This window comes from Haliotis cracherodii, unplaced genomic scaffold, assembly GCF_022045235.1.
Source record: "Haliotis cracherodii isolate W230 unplaced genomic scaffold, xgHalCrac1.p SCAF_4, whole genome shotgun sequence".
Taxonomy (NCBI): Eukaryota; Metazoa; Mollusca; class Gastropoda; order Lepetellida; family Haliotidae; genus Haliotis; species Haliotis cracherodii.
This window is the reverse complement of record NW_027266297.1, coordinates 70772246-70788601: the sequence shown is the minus strand read 5'-3', so window position 1 is coordinate 70788601 and position 16356 is coordinate 70772246. Positions and strand designations below refer to the sequence as shown.

Sequence of the window (16356 nt, the reverse complement as noted above, 5' to 3'; positions counted from 1 at the left end):
CTACCGCGGCCTGTTTTCTCCCGTGTCCTCAGTCCTGGCCATCTTGTTGGGTTGTCTGTTGTCTGACCGACCGACGGCACTCGCGTATGAACTCCTGCTGGGGGGAAGGCCTCGTGGGGTGAGATCTATAAACGGGTCGTCTCCTGGGTACACGTCTCCCGTCTATATACAGTCTGTCTACTGTGAGGTTAGACTTCAAACCACGCCTCCTTGCTTCCTTGAAAATGGGGAGTAGATCTCTTCGACTCTGCACAATCTCTTGAGGAAATTGTTCACTAACTCTCAGCTGTCTTGTGTTAGTCAGGATTTCCCACCGTTCGTCTGGATTTGCAAATTTTGCCACTATACGTGGTCTGTTAAATAAGTGAGGGCCAATCCTATGTACACGTAAGAGGTGAATGTCTGTGTCACACTTCATTTCTTTCTTTAAGAAACCTTTAATTACCTCTTTAGGTTCTTCTCCAGGCATTTCCGGGATCCCGTGAAAGAGTAGATTATCTACCATAGAGCGTGTTTTCAGGTCAATAACAGATTCTTTCAGGTCCCGCTGTTCCTGGTATATGGAGTCTATGTCATAAAACACGTCTTCTACATCTCTCGACAACCTGTCCCGATCCTCGGTACTCTGTTCTGTAAGCCTCCGTACCTTACTTACTTACTTACGTTTGGAGATTTAACGTGCGCTTTCCGACTGGAGCGTATTTCGCACACGGGCCCGGTCGGGCCATTTAGCGTGGTTTTGAAGGGAAAATAAAGGTGTTGCAACCAGAGGGGGGTTTTAGTGGTTGCTTATATAAGTTTTGGAGATTTTGAAATTTGGAATGCATGCCTAGGGGTGTGGTAGTGTACTAAGGGAGTGTGTTGGTGTGTGTTTGTTTGTTTATGTGGTGTGGTTGAGTGTTTTTAGATGCGGATCATTAGATTGGTTTTAGTTAAGTATACGCCTAGTGCTTTAAATTTTTCTATATTGTTATGTGGATTTAGGATTGATTCTAGGGTTATGGCTTTATCTAGTTTTAGATTTGTTTGGAGTGTTGCTCGGTGGGTTTGGTAGTGCGTGCAGTGTAAGAGTGCATGTTCTATTGTTTCCAGGTGTGGGCAGTGTGGGCATTTTCCGGTTGCGTGTTTTTTTATTTTTAGGAGTTGACTGTTTAGTTTAGTGTGACCTGTTTGGAGTTTGGTGATTATTCTATCAATTTTCTTGGATGGATGGAGGATTTTAGGTTTGGTTAGAGTTTTTTTGAGGATTTTGATTATCTGTGTGTTTGTTTTTAGGTATGTCTTATGCCATTTTTGGGTGATTTTACGTTTGTTAATGCTTTTGATCTCTGCTTTAGATATTGGTAGATTAAGGCTTATTTCAGGAATTTTGAGGGATTTTTTGGCGGCTTGATCGGCGTTTTCGTTTCCATATATTCCTACGTGGGCTGGGATCCAGATAAATGCTATTTGTTTGCCTGCCTCTGTTAAGTTATTTGCGCTTTTGAGTATTTGGTTAATGAGTTTAGGGCGGTTTTTGGTGTTTTTATTTTGGAGGGCCTGTAGTCCACTTAGTGAGTCTGTGAGTATTAGGATTTTTTTATGTTTTTTAGCATGTTGGTTATGGAGGGCGGATGCTATGCCCATTAACTCTGCAGTGAAGATGGATTGGTTGTTTGGGAGTCGATAAGATTGAGTGTTCCTATTTGGTTGTGCTATGTGGACTCCGAAACCAGTGCGATTTGTGATCGGATCGGAAGATCCGTCTGTGTAGATGTGGCACCAATTTGGCCAGTTTTCGTGTATGTAAGCTAGTGTGGTGGATTTAGCTATGTTTGGATCGGTTTGTTTGTTTATTGACTTTGCCAGAGATGTGTCTATTTCGGGGATTTTTAGTTTTGGGGTAAATATATTTGATGGTTTGCAGTTTTGTTGGAGGTTATCTATTTGGTTTTCGTTTAGGTAGTTGAAAATTCGTTGAGATATTGGAGTAAGTAAAGGGTGCTTCCTAGTTAGAGCCTGGTTACGAGGGCGGATATTTTCGTTTATGAGGTTTTGGATGAGAGGGTTTGATTGGGACGAGGCCCAGAAATTAAGGGTTAAGTGTTGCCTACGTAGGTTTAGTGGCATTTCTCCTGTTAAGGCCTGAAGTGAAGTGAGAGAGGTGCCATGTTGGGAACGTGTGACTATTTTAAGAGCTTGGTATTGGATTGAGTCTAGTTTTTTGGTTAGGTTATTGCTAAGCGTATCATAGATCGCACATCCGTAATCTAATTTAGACCTAATTAGTGATGTGTAGAGAGAGAGTAGAGTATCTTTGGAGGCCCCCCAGTTGGAGCCGGTGAGGCATCTTAGTGCGTTTAGATCTTTGCTGCATTTAGTTGTTAAGTTTTTAACGTGAGCCTCCCATGTTAGGTGTTGATCGAAGATTAGCCCTAGGAATTTGGTTTGTTTTTGGAACTTAATTGGTTTATTGTTTAATTTAAGATTTGGGGTGGTGTGTTTCATTTTTCGGTGTTTGAAGACTATTCCTGTAGTTTTTTCGGAGTTTAGGGAGAAGCCCCACTTGTCTGCCCATTGCTGTATTTTATTTAGGGATTTTTGGAGTAGATTTTGGGAAGTTGACATACTTTTTGTGCGGATCCAGAGGGCTCCGTCATCTGCGAATTTGGATGTTTTAATTTTAGGGGATAGGCCCTCGAAGAGGTCATTGATCATTATGTTAAAGAGTGTTGGGCTAAGAATGCTGCCCTGGGGAGTGCCGTTTTCTAGGGGACACTGGTCCGATAGAACCTGGTCTATACCCACTGTGATTTTTCGGTTATTTAGGAAGTCCTGGATGTAGTTAACGATTTGTCCTTTTAGTCCTACTTTTTTAAGTTTTTGAATTAGCCCGTTGTGCCAAACCATGTCGAATGCTTTTGAGAAGTCCAAGAAGATGCCTGTAGTATATTGTTTGTTGAGTTGTCCTGTTTTGATCTCCTGTTCTAACCGGGCGAGATTGTCTAGAGTTGAGCGGCCAGGAGTGAACCCGCTTTGGTCTGTATTTATGGTGTTGTTTAGAGTTAGGTAGTGTTGTAATCTATTTTTGGTCATAGATTCCATTACTTTACATAAGTTTGAGGTCAGAGATATTGGCCTGTAAGAGTTAGCTTGGTTTGTAGGTTTGTCGGGTTTAGGGATAGGGATAACTAGAGCCTGTTTCCAAGAGGTTGGTACCTGGCCGTTTAGGTAGATTAGATTATAGAGTTTGAGTAGTGACTGTAGTAGCTTGGGAGGGAGTTTTTTGATTATTTGGTAGGATGTTAGGTCTAGTCCTGGGGCTGTTCCCTTTTTCCTGTTTTGGAGTACATAGTTTAGTTCTTCTATTGTGAAGGGTTGGTTTATTTCTAGGTTATCGTTTAATTCTTTGGTAGGTTTGGATTCTGTTTTGAGTTTTGTTTGGAATTTATCACTGAAGTTTTTGTTACTGCTGATGGTCGAAAAGTGTTTAGCCAGGTTATTTGCTTTTTTGCTGGGGTTGGTTGAGTTATTTATATTAGGATTTTTTTGTGTCTTTTTAGGCCTCTAATGGCATGAATTTTGCGCCAGACCGTCCTGGCATCTGTGCGGTTATTTAATCCCTCGCAAAAATTTTTCCAGTCCCTGGTTTTGGCTATTTTGACTAGGTTTTGGACCTCATGGTTTAGTTTGTGGGCTATAGGTATGTAGTTATGGTCGCGTTTGGCTTTATTGAAGGCTTTTTTACGTTTTTGTCTGGTTTGTTCTATTTCCTCGTTCCACCAGGGTACTGAGGGTTTGCCTGATTTGTTTGCTTTTCTAAAGGGTATTGAATTTTTAGCTGAGGTGATTATGTATTCTGTTAGGTTTTTGCAGAAGGTTTCTGGGTCATTATGTTCTATCTCGTTTAGATTGGCTTGTTTGCAGATATTTTGGAATTTATCCCAGTTAGCCTGGTTATAGTTAAATTTGGGTTCTGAGTTTTCGGGTTTGTCGGGGACGTTGGTATTTCCTATGGTTATGTTCATTGGGAAGTGGTCACTTCCTAGTGGGGCGTCGTGAACTTCCCATTGAGTGCTTTGGGCTAAGTCTGAGGTGCATATACTTAGGTCGATAGCCGACATGTCTCTATTGCTTGTATCATATCTGGTTGGTTGGTTATTGTTAAGTAATACGAAATCGTTGGCCTCTATCCATTCAGAGATTATTTTACCGTGATTATCTATTTTTTCCCCCGTGCCCCAGGAGGGGTGGTGGGCATTAAAGTCTCCTAGGAAAATTGTTGACTTTTTGCCTATTTGTTGAAGTATGTTTAGATCCTCTGCTTGGATTTTTTGTTGATGCCAGTGGTAGATATTTATGATGTTTATTTTTTTGTTGTTTAGGGTGATTTGAATACCGTTGGTTTCTAGGTTCGGGGTGTTTATTTTGATCTCTTCATAGTTTAAGTCTTCTCTAATTAGTATGGCTAAGCCTCCTGATGCTCTAGTTGTTTTGGTTTTAGGACGATCTGTTCTGACTATGTTATAGTTGGCTAAGTTAAATTTTGATTTATTTGAGAATTTAGTTTCTTGGATGCATGCTACATGCGGTCCTTTGTTTAGTTTAAATTTTGCTTTTAGTTCGTGGCTGTGCGAGTTAAGCCCGCCAGCATTCCACTGAAAAATATTTAGTCCTGCCATTATTTGGGTTTTTAGTGTTTGGAGATTGGTTGTTTTATGGGATTATTTTATATATCTGAGATAATTAGTTGGTAACCTGTATTGAAGTCTTTATAGTTTTGGGTGGTGAGTTTGAGTTTGAATGCTACTTTATGCAGGGCTTTAGTGCTAGCATCTGGATTTATTTGTTTTAGCATGTAAGCTAGAAGGAGAGTAACACTATTTAGCGTGTTTTTGGGGAGAGTTTGGGGTTTACGTTGTAGTTATTTTAGGTTCTTTTAGGTGCTGAGCGTGTTGCCTCCGTACCTGTTGTTTCAGCTTTTTGTTTTCTGATGTAGTCTCTCTCACACAGGCTTCAAGCTTATCAACGCGAAGTGTTGTCTCTATCATTGTAATCGTGGGTTATATAACATCAGATACGTGAAGGGTGAAATCTGAATACAAGTTGTTATCATAATGTCAATCAGAGAGACGCTTGTATACTGGAGAAAGTGTAGACTCAGCTGTGCAAGCCATTGAATTACTGTGTTAACCAATGGTATTTAAGATGTCTTTACATGAGATGGAAGACAAAAGACATTTTAGATTAATACTTATACTCAATTGGAAAGATCATGAAGTGAGGGGCACATATATTCAACAAACATTCGGCGTATCCCCTCTTATCATGGGCCCTTCATCTCCAGCGCTATCTATAAATGTCAATTAACACCTGCTCACGTCACCGGATCTTACGTAAATACATACACGTGGGTCAATGATCTTACACCAAGTTATGAACTACCTCTCTCTACAAAAAAACAACTGATAGGGTCAGTCAGGTATGGCATAACGGGCTAAGACAAAAAACCCGAAATAAAGTAGGACTGAAAGGCCAAATAATAAACTATATCAGAGACAACTTAACTAATCGCAAAATAACCGTGGGTATCGGCAAAACGCTATCGGAACAGTGTCCCTTAGAAAATGGCACACACCAAGGTAGCATTCTAAGCCCAACACTTTTCAACGTTATGATTAATGACCTATTCGTGGGAATACCCAATACAATTCAAACTTACAAATACGCGGATGATAGAACCCTCTGGGTCCGCACCAGAAGCATAAATATGGCTCAAAAATTAATGCAGAATGCATTAAATAAAATCAAAATATGGGCAAATAAATGGGGTTTCTCACTAAATGCCGAAAAAACCACAGGGATAGTATTCAAACACAGAAATATGCGTGCAAACACCCCCAAACTACAACTAAACAAAAAACCCGTTAAAAATTAACACCAATCTCTCAACGCATAATAAATTACCTAAATATACACAACCTAAATAATTTACAGTTAAACACAGCCCCAAATAACACCTTTACACCCAAACTCCAACCCTCCAAAATCGACATATCTCTCTCCACCAGACTAAATAAAGAAACTGATCCAAATACCGCTAAATCCATCACATTAGCATACATTCACGAAAAATGGCCAAATTGGTGTCACATTCACACCAACGGGTCCTTTGACCCGGGCTCAAAACGCGCAGGATTCGGCATCCATATCAACGAACCCCCAAAAGAAACACTATCATATGGGCTCTTAAATAATCAATCAATTTTCACAGCCGAATTAATGGGGATAGTAACAGCCATGCACAGTAAAGACAGCACTGCAAGTAGAAACGGGAGAACTCCCATTGAAACTAAGAAGAGAGCAGGCAATGTTGTCGTTCTGGAGACGAACATCAAACCCTTTGGTTAAAAAGATATGGCAAGACAAAAACACTCGATATGGAGCCCTAGCTCGAAAAAATCCCTCACTAAAGCCATCTGGGATATTAGTACATGAACTCATCCGAAGTCACAATTGTGGTGACATTCAGCCTCCAGAAAGTCACTACAAAGGGTTACACCCTTCCTGGACTTTAAAACTCCCAAAGTTGACACTGCTTTAACATCAGATGACACTTAAAGAAGAAAACCCAACCCTTCTACGATCAGTAGCTACTACTAAAATGGTGGAGCTGTGTTGGATCCCCTCTCACATAGATATTCATGGAAATGAAAACGCGGACACACTGGCGAAGCTAGCTCTAGACAAAGCGGAGATACAGACTATTCCCTTTAGTAAACTAGGGATAAAAAGCAAAATCAAAGTCTCTATAACCCAAAGATGGCAAGCCCAGTGGGACGCAAGTAAAATCGACAGAGCAGCCAAAGATAAAAATGAAATTATGTCAATATACGAAAATAGAAATCATATCAATACAAAAACAGAAATTATGTGAATACCAAACTCACAATAGATATGTGTACCCTACTCACACACATGAGTCTCAAAGAGCGACAGGTCAGCCGAAATTGCTTAGGCAGAAGGTGAACACTTAATGCAACAACCACAACAACAAAGGGGCATTACGAGAGGGGTGTGTACGAACGACGAATACATGGTGGCTGATGTTGATATAGTGAGATGGATGTAATATGGTGAGCAATCATGATGCGTGCGTGCAAAGAGATACGAGGGTTGGCGTAGATTTAGTAAGTGAGTTACAATTTTACATCGCATCGGGAATATTGCAGCCATATCGCGATGCATAAATGTAGTAAGATGGTTGTGTAAGTATGCAAGATGGATGGCGATTCATGTATGCGGTTATGTATATGGATAACATGAGATGATACGAGGACTTGGAGTTGCATGATTAGACGTGCTTGTATGTTGTTGTTGTTGTTGTTATATATTTTTTCATTTTTTATAAAGATGTTTGATTTTATTTATTTTTAAACTCCAGACGTATTTGCCAGGCATTGTACATACCCACCTGAAATACCTGTAATATGCTGGCAGACTGCATGGGTTTAGCAATATTAACACAGACTGAAGCCCTTACATACCATATTTGTATCGTTAAAACAAAATGTATTTAAAAAGGGAAAGGGGATTGTGTCTACACTCTTCAATAAAAGAACGCACAGGTCGATTTTTAATAAATTTATTGTCTATAATAAAGTCGATATATTTAATTTAATATCATAGATAAAAATGTGAAATTTTGGAGCTCGATGGTCACATGTTGTCGTTGTACAAAGGCATTGAAGACTTCATTGTCATGTCACATAAGGCCACAAGGTTGCGCTGAACTCAGTATCTCGTGTGACCGCCCAGGGCCGCAATCACGGCTCTGCATCTCCTCGGGACTGACTGGATAAGTGTACGAATTCTGTCCTGCGAAATTCTGAGCCATTCTGCTTCTAACGCTTTGGCCAGTTGTGGGAGTGTCTGCAGCGTGTTCTGATGTTGACGTACACATTGATCGAGTTCATCCTAGAGGTGTTCGATTGGGTTGAGATCTGGAGATCCCGACGGCCAGGGCAAGTCGTTGAGGCTGGCTTTATGCAGGTAGTCTACCGTGACACGATTTCATGTAGCGATTTGCTGTCAAATTTCCCTGAACCACAACCAAGTCAGATCTCGTGGTGTAGGATATGCACACACACACACACACACACACACACACACACACACACACACACACACACACACACACACACCATGACACTTCCGCCACCGAATTTGTCGAATTCACGTAAACATGTTGTCTTCCATCTCGCCGGTGAAGAAGAAATCGTGATTCATTCATGGCTAAAACACACTCGTCTCCAGTTTCTCAAATTCCAAGTCTGTAAGGTATGGCACCAACGCAAGCGCAAGCGTTGAGTTAATGAGCGGACATTGACCAGTGTTCACCAGACCATAAACACAAGGTCGGTCGGTCTTAATCAGTGTTCGGTGCTGGATTTTTATGGCATGAACCATTCCACGAGGGTCCAGTCTAGCCACTGTGGCTACCCGACAGTAGAACAGTAGTGAATTTAGAAACGAGTTTATTGCTAGGGGAACCTGGAGTTTACACGATTGTCGCGGGTTGGTAAATGTTCGCCATTAATGAAGTGATTGTTTGTGGGTTTGTTGTTTTGCCCACGTGAGTCATTCCAGGTGACTGAAAATATAACGTTTTTCGTTCGCCAGATTTATGCTTTAGATAGTACAATTATGACTGAACAGCCACCACTACTTATGTCTTATTTTGTCACGTAGGAATATGTCCCATTTTCCAACAACCCACTTTCCTTTTGGTATTTTGTAAGAATTATTAAGAGAAAGTTTTGTGTGGGACTCTAACATTAATCACTAACGCCAAGAGGATAATGGAAATGAATACATGTTGTCTTACTGTTGATAGAATATGAGATCTTCACAATCACCGGGTGTGACCATGTAGACAGAATCTCGTTAGGGTTTGTGCTTTTTACACTTGACCATGGTGAGTATTGTTGAGGATACCAAAGGTGACAGTTAACTATCAGAGGAAATTGGTTGTGAGTGCTTATACCATGTGGATAGGATATATTTAGGATTTTAATCCTTTCACGTTGATGGAAGGAGGTCACTCAACCAGGTCATGACAATGGTTATGCGCAAGGCTCGGGATGGCGAAAAGATCACTGGGGGTATTGATGGAGGCTGGACATGCAGCATATACAACATTTCCAGTGTAGACTGGCACCTCGATTTTGTTTCACTCGGTATTAAAAACCTTGATATACAAGGCCACGGCCACCACGCCATTCACAGGTTCATTTGTCTTTTTTTACAGTGAAGTTGTTTAGCGTTCCCAGTATTTATATACTACCTCACTGATTACTTGTTAACTGGGCATGAATTGTAAATAAAACTTTAATAAAATTGTGTTACACTCTCTCGAAAAATGTACTGTTTGTGGGTAAGTCAAGTCACATCATCATTTTTTCAGTTTTATTGCTGCGAAATAATGGCCAGCGTTTGGGACTACATGTTACATGGCTGCTTTTACATTTCTTACACGGGTGCTTGACTGCCTCGGTAGTTCATGACAAATTAGAATGTTTATTGTGTAAACAAATCAGTTTGCAACAATATATGAATAAGTTGATAAATTAGGACCACAGTTACCGGACATAGAGACAGGGAGTCGATATATAACAAAAGTCATGGTGCTTTTAAGACGATTGACAGTTAGAACGTTGGGGTAAATAACCCAAAATTGTAGGGTCAATCACTTTTGACATGTTTAAACTCACTTTAAGGCACACGACAAGTCAAAATTGGCCGTCCTTATGTTTTTATGTTTGACATTAACTATGCTCGTGGATTCCAGAGATAGATATGATGTTTTACCTTGATGTTATTACAATAAGTGAAAATGTCTTTAAAGTCCACAGTTTGTTTTATAGTACCCAAATAAGTGTGTTAAAAATCTATCGACGTTTTCTTTCATTGAACACAATATTTGAACTGTATTGTCGTAAATAATCTAGCCTGCTGCCTATGTAACTTAAACATGTATGATTACCTGGATATGGTCCGCATGAACATTTGCCCCATCATGTTCTTAGTCTTTAATTTGATGCATATTCCTTGATATTCGAAGGATATCACAACCTGTTAGAAGTCTAATTTTGATTACGCCGTTGTGGCTTGTTCATTTCATGTGCACGTGCCGAGTCCGTGCAATTTATCCAGGTGTGCGACACACAATAGTCAGTCCATGTGCACGTGCCGAGTCCATGCAATTAATCCAGGCGTGCCAGAACCTAGACTTGCCCCGGGCGTGAGCTTAGTTTATTGATGACTGGACATAATCTCCATATTATTATTTTATCTATCTATCTATTTTTGTTTTATATTAAATTTATCTAGTACTTCTGTTCACACAATCTGTTATGAAAACATATCTTATATTATTCCCCCCTCTCAGTTAATTTCTCATTACTCTACACCAAACTATGGTGACTTTGATTTTATCCTTTCTTCTTACTGTTCAATTTACTTACATTTTCCTCAGCAAATCCTTGTGTTTTATTGTCCCTATTGTGCAAATATTAGCTTGTACGTCATCACTGATATTTCCAAATGTATTTTTGAAGACGTCTTCACACTTTCACTTCCAACCACCGATTATCTGTCAGTATATAATACTTGGCTTGAAATGAACTTCGACTTCGACGAATATTGTACATTACAGGCAGCATATGGGCATATTTGCAACAGTGATGTACTCAAAGAACACGCATACATTCCACAATTGTTTACATTTTTGTATTGCGGGTATTCTATATAGATCTCCTCTATCATGCTATCCTACAAATGATTATGTTACTCTGCTGTGGATATATCCACCCAAATCCAGGCCCTCATAGACAATCAGATCTGAACAAAGTTCGACTAAATGTACGCAGTCTTAAGGATAAGATAGACCTCATAGCTATTGAGTTTCAATACTATTGTTATAGTGCAAACCATTTAATACTTTCATTTAAAACTAGCACAAACCATTTCAATACTTATTTAACACTTCATTTATCTAAATACCTAACTGGTTCAATATGTTTCCAAGTGCACCGAAATTATATGCTCTTTGTCTGTTTAATATATTCAGCAAACATTCGGCGTATCCTCTCCTATCATAAGCCCCTCCTCTCTTATCATAAGCCCACCCCTAATCTCCGGCGCTATCTATAGATGACAATTAACACCTCCTAACGTCGCCGGATCTTACGTCTATACATGCACGTGGGACAATGACCTTGCCACACGCTCTACGAAACCGGACTGACATGGTCAGTCAGGGAGACAGACAGAAGGTAAGTGACAGAGCGAGTCTCCACCCGGGAAAATTGGCCACTCGGCCCCGGTGTGCGTTCTGTCACGTTATTATGAACATGTACCTTTTCGACTTATTCCAAACCATCAATAATAAACATGGCCTGCTGTCGTCTTAAACTTCACCCCTGAGTTTTGTCATCCGTCATCACCCTGAGCTACCATCCGAGGGCCGAAACATACGCCCTTGGACACTATGATAATTATCTGTATTATAGAAACGTGGTTACATCCTGGCATTCCGGATAGCCAAGTCTCTATTCCTGGCCAGAAACATTAAGGTACGTCAATCTGATTGGCTGATGAAGGAGTGACGTCACACTAGAAATAGCTCGTATTGTACATGACTCAGCATTATGAAATCCATGAGCGACCGCGCTTAAGATAGCTCAACTTTTTTACATTCAAATACCAGGTGAATATATAGCTCCATGCAAACATGAACTAGTGTTTTAGAAATGATTCGTAAAACTTTCATACATTCATTCAAGAAAGAAACATACCTTTTCTTAATTCATTCAGCTGATACAGCCTCGAACGTGTACATAATTGCTGTATGAAACAAGGTCACATTATGGTGGCGGGGGGGGGGGGGAGGGGGGGGAGGGGGAGGGGACATCGCTTTCTCGCTTTATCGCTCTTTCGCTTGCTCGCTTTCTCGCGGTATAGCAATATTCCCTCTTGGTCACGATATGGGTCGCATGCATTATGTGTTTCTTTACGATAAAAAGTATATACGTAAAACAATATTAGTGAATTGTTAAACCTGACCTCAGTGTGGGGTAGGGGTGGGGGGTGGGTGGGGTGAGGTGATGGGGGTTGGGGGTGGGGCGCTGATGTGGCTTGCCCTCATTTCGCCTACACCTCATTTCGCCTACAATAATTCAAATGCTTAATTGCCTCACCCCTATTATATGAATGGGCATTGTCCATCTCAGGCTGTTAACTAATCCAAGATCTAATCTAATCCAAGTGGCATAGAGGTTCAAAGTGAAGTTTTTACAACCTATGATGAAGAAGTAGCTGCGACTGACCCTTCTTTTGCATGTGTTCAAGCTTCCCTGTACAGAAACAGAGCCAAGACTATTCCACAAGTTCCAGAAACCAGAGAAGCAGTCAACTTGGAAGCAACGTGGACACAGACAGAAGATGGAAGAGACTTTCTGTGCATCAATGACGGGGAAGACGTTTGTCCTAGCTTGTGGCTCCAAGTGTATACTGTTCATTGTCTTGTACATGGTACAGAATTCATGGGTTGAGGTGATGGAGCAATGACCTGATGATCAACAGATTGGTGGTTTTAACGACTATGTCACCAGCACGTGGGTAGATGACGACGCTAGATTCCCCTGCCATATTTGGAACCAGCACGACAACACCGGTCCCCGATCCAACAACCATCTGGAAGGGTTCCACTGTGGACTGAAAAAGAGAATGCCCCGATCTCACCCCAACATCTATCAGTTCTTGAAGGAGATCAAGAAGATTGAAAAGGCAGACAGACGCTCCAGGAAACAAATTGATCTTGGAGGATCATGCAGACCCCGAGCTCGTGTTGACAGACAAAGGGACGAAAGAATTGAAAGACTAAAGACACAGCTTCTTAGTGGAAGAAAAACTGTAATGCAATTTCTTGATGCCGTTGGATATGTACTAAAGCTACAGTAATCATGAGTCATTATTATTATTATTACTGCATAATGTAAACATCAGCTATTAAACAATGTATGAAGCTTCAAGATTGTCTTGTCTGTTTAACCTTCTTTTGGGTCAGTTCATTATTTTAGAGGTAACACGGCACTTGACTTATGTGCAGTCAGCTGTAAATTTGTTTTGATAAGGGTGTAGTCGAAATGAGGTGTAGGCCAAATGAGGACAGGCCGCTGATGTTGGTTTTAATTATATAAGAGAGCTGAGATGTTTCCAGTCGCATTTCAAATTATACATATGTACGGAATGTTGAAATTAGCCCACTATCTACTTAACTATAATTTAACAGTACAGACATGTGTGCTTTTTTAACAATCCACGTATTTCTGCGTAAAAAAGAATTTGATTGATTTATGGCCTTATCTAGCTATTGGATCCCCCGCCCCCAGGCCAAGTTATCAAAACAAATAGCTTGTAACACCGCTCAATAGCGCTGAATCGTATGTACTTCCTGAAAAGCAATAGTGTTTTCCTAAAAACAACGCTTATGTCAATGTTTATTCTGTTTGCGGAGTAGATGTCATCAAAGTGGAAGTCCTCACCTAAGCAGTGGTAATACTACCGGATGTCCATTATGTAATTTCTAGTTTTTGGATGACATATTGTTCTCAGTAACCGTAATGTGGAAATAGATAGTTGATTTGGTTTTATATTCAAGTTGGTATTTCCGCTATTCAAAGTGTTCAGTGAAGCCGTCTTATCAACAGTCATTTCTGAGACATAAATGCAAAGTATAATTACCGTATTCGACGGAATAAGCGCCCCGCTCTTATCAACGCCCACGGCGATATTTGCTAATATATTGGCTAGTAAACAATCCCAATCACTAGACTTATTTATTCGCGTATAATACGCAGTCGTGCGTTATATGCACACTTAATTATGGGCAATTAAATTCGGGAAATATATATCTGTCGTACATAAACATTTCAGGCTGTCAGCATAAACCACGAAATATATTTTTTAACTCAACTTTTTTTTTCACCAAAATAATATTCTAATTTTGAGAGCGCCCTGGGCGCTTATTACGTCGAATACGGTAATTATGTCTACGCTATGTTTTTTGCATTTATAATTAACTCATATGGCAATGGTTAGTCATTAGAGGAAGCGATAGAGCGAGAAAGTGATCAAGCGATAAAGCGATAGAGCGATAAAACGATAAAGCGATAGATCGAGAAAGCAATAAAGCGAGAAAGCTATATTTCCCATAATGCCGTACATTAAAACGGTTTTTGCTGATATTTAGAGACCCATTATTAGGGCTTCGTGCCTGCAAAGCAGAAGCCCTATTGTAATTGCAAATATTATTATTAGGGCTCCCTGCCATCTTGGCAAGAGCCCTCTTGTTATTGTTCGATTTATTATTATTATTATTATTATTATTATTATTATTTATTATTATTCCGCCGATTTTTGTTCCAATCCGAACTCCAAAACTACTGCTCAGAATCTCTTGAAAATTTCCACAAAGATAGCTTAGGTCCTGAAGCAGATACCACAAAAATCTCAAGACTCTAGACTCAAAGACTAAGGGCAGATAACTCAAAACAACTTTAAAAATCGCAATTTCAACAGCTCATAACTCCGCCAGGAAAGCTCCAAAGACTTCAAAAATTCTTGAGCTGGTGCGGAATCAGATGGCCAACAAATTCTCTACACATCCAATGTAGCGAAATCGCTTCGTTTGGCCTCCAGATCGGATTAAGTGTTTTTGCACTGTTTTTTAGCAGATTTCTCAGTACTTGACTCCCAAAATCTCCTCAGCTCAAACTACCAGCTCAAAAGCTTCCAAACTCTCCAGACTTTGGCTCCAAGTACCATACTAACAACTTCAAAGAAAACATGTGTTTATGTTAAATGTGATATATTTTCCTGATAGCCCTTGTCCTGACCATTCCAGAACACAAAACCGTTTGTCTGTAGCTCCACGGACAACGGAGCTACATCCTTTTGAAAATGGAACTCTTTGGCCATTAGCACAAATAGCACAACTCTAGACACCTGTTACTCGGGAACTACTGGTCCGATTTCGGCTAAATTTCGTGTGTATTGGTAGAGTATTGTAGTCATGCAGCATATAAGAGAGAAATGATACATAATTCATGTATAACAACATTATAGCACATATCCTTCCGCATATCTGAATGCTTTTATATATCAACAGGAGAAAATGCATTAATGGTAACAAATTAGTTTAATTAAGAACTCAGTTTCAATGGTTTTTAGTACTCTGTATAACCAAAGTGCAATTTTCAAAAAGTACTTCTATGAATAGAACAGGATCCGCTTCTACAATTCTAACTAGCGGGAGCCCGACATCGCTGCTTGCAGCTATATTTATTATTATTTATTATTCCGCCGTTTTTTGTACCAGAGCTACAAAGAGAACCAGTGGACAGAATCACTCCAAAATCGACAGCAACATCGGCACCAACGTGACGCAGATACCAGCAAAATTCCAAGGCCGTAGGCGCAATGGCAAAGGGCAGACAACTCAAAACAATTTCAAAAATTTCAATTTCAGCAGCAAATATCTCCGAAACTAAAAGTCCAATGACTACCAAATTTGGCATGCGGCAGCCCAATCAGATGCCCATCAATTTTGCCTCGACGGACAATGTCGCTAAAACGCACCGTTTGGCAGCCATATTGGATTGAAGCTTTGCCACATGCATTTTAGCACTTTCTCACCACTTGGCCGCCAAATCTATCTCCTCTGAAACTACCAGAGCAAAGGCTTCAAAACTTTGCATGCTTGGTCTCTATGCACCACACTACAAACTATCTTAGCGAAATTTTGATATCTGCTTTAATAGCCGCCATATTGAATGCTACTTCCGGCCGAAATTTGTCACCAACATAATGCATGACTTTGCAATTACGTGTTTACATGGAATCTTATCATGCAAAGTAGTTGCAGCAACTGCTTCCTATCTTGCCATTGGCCGCTGAACATTTTCTGTTCTTGAACACATGGCAAAAGTCACGTGGTTTGGTGGCCATATTGGATTGAACATGTTGATAGCGGATTTGTCATTTTGTGCTCGGTTCGCCTCTTCCGCAATCATTTTCTCTTCCTGTATCAGCCACAGTACTTTCAAAATTTGCACATATTTTCTCAATAGTTCAAACATCAACACATTCTAACCGTTTTTACATATCTCAATTAGTTACGGAAATATAAGAGTTTGCTTTTGATGTAAGTACTGTCATAAATATTTTTTTGAAAAGAATATATCGTCATTGGTTTCGCATAGACATAGTTGTAAATTGGCAGTATATAACAACTTTGTATGTCGCACATATTTT

The 16356-nt window shown here is 40.1% G+C and overlaps 1 pseudogene; it reads right to left on the bottom strand.

Annotated features, from left to right (window-relative positions):
* On the bottom strand, positions 1 to 5030 carry LOC139478637 (uncharacterized; annotated as a pseudogene).
* Positions 5031 to 16356: the final 11326 nt, after the last annotated feature.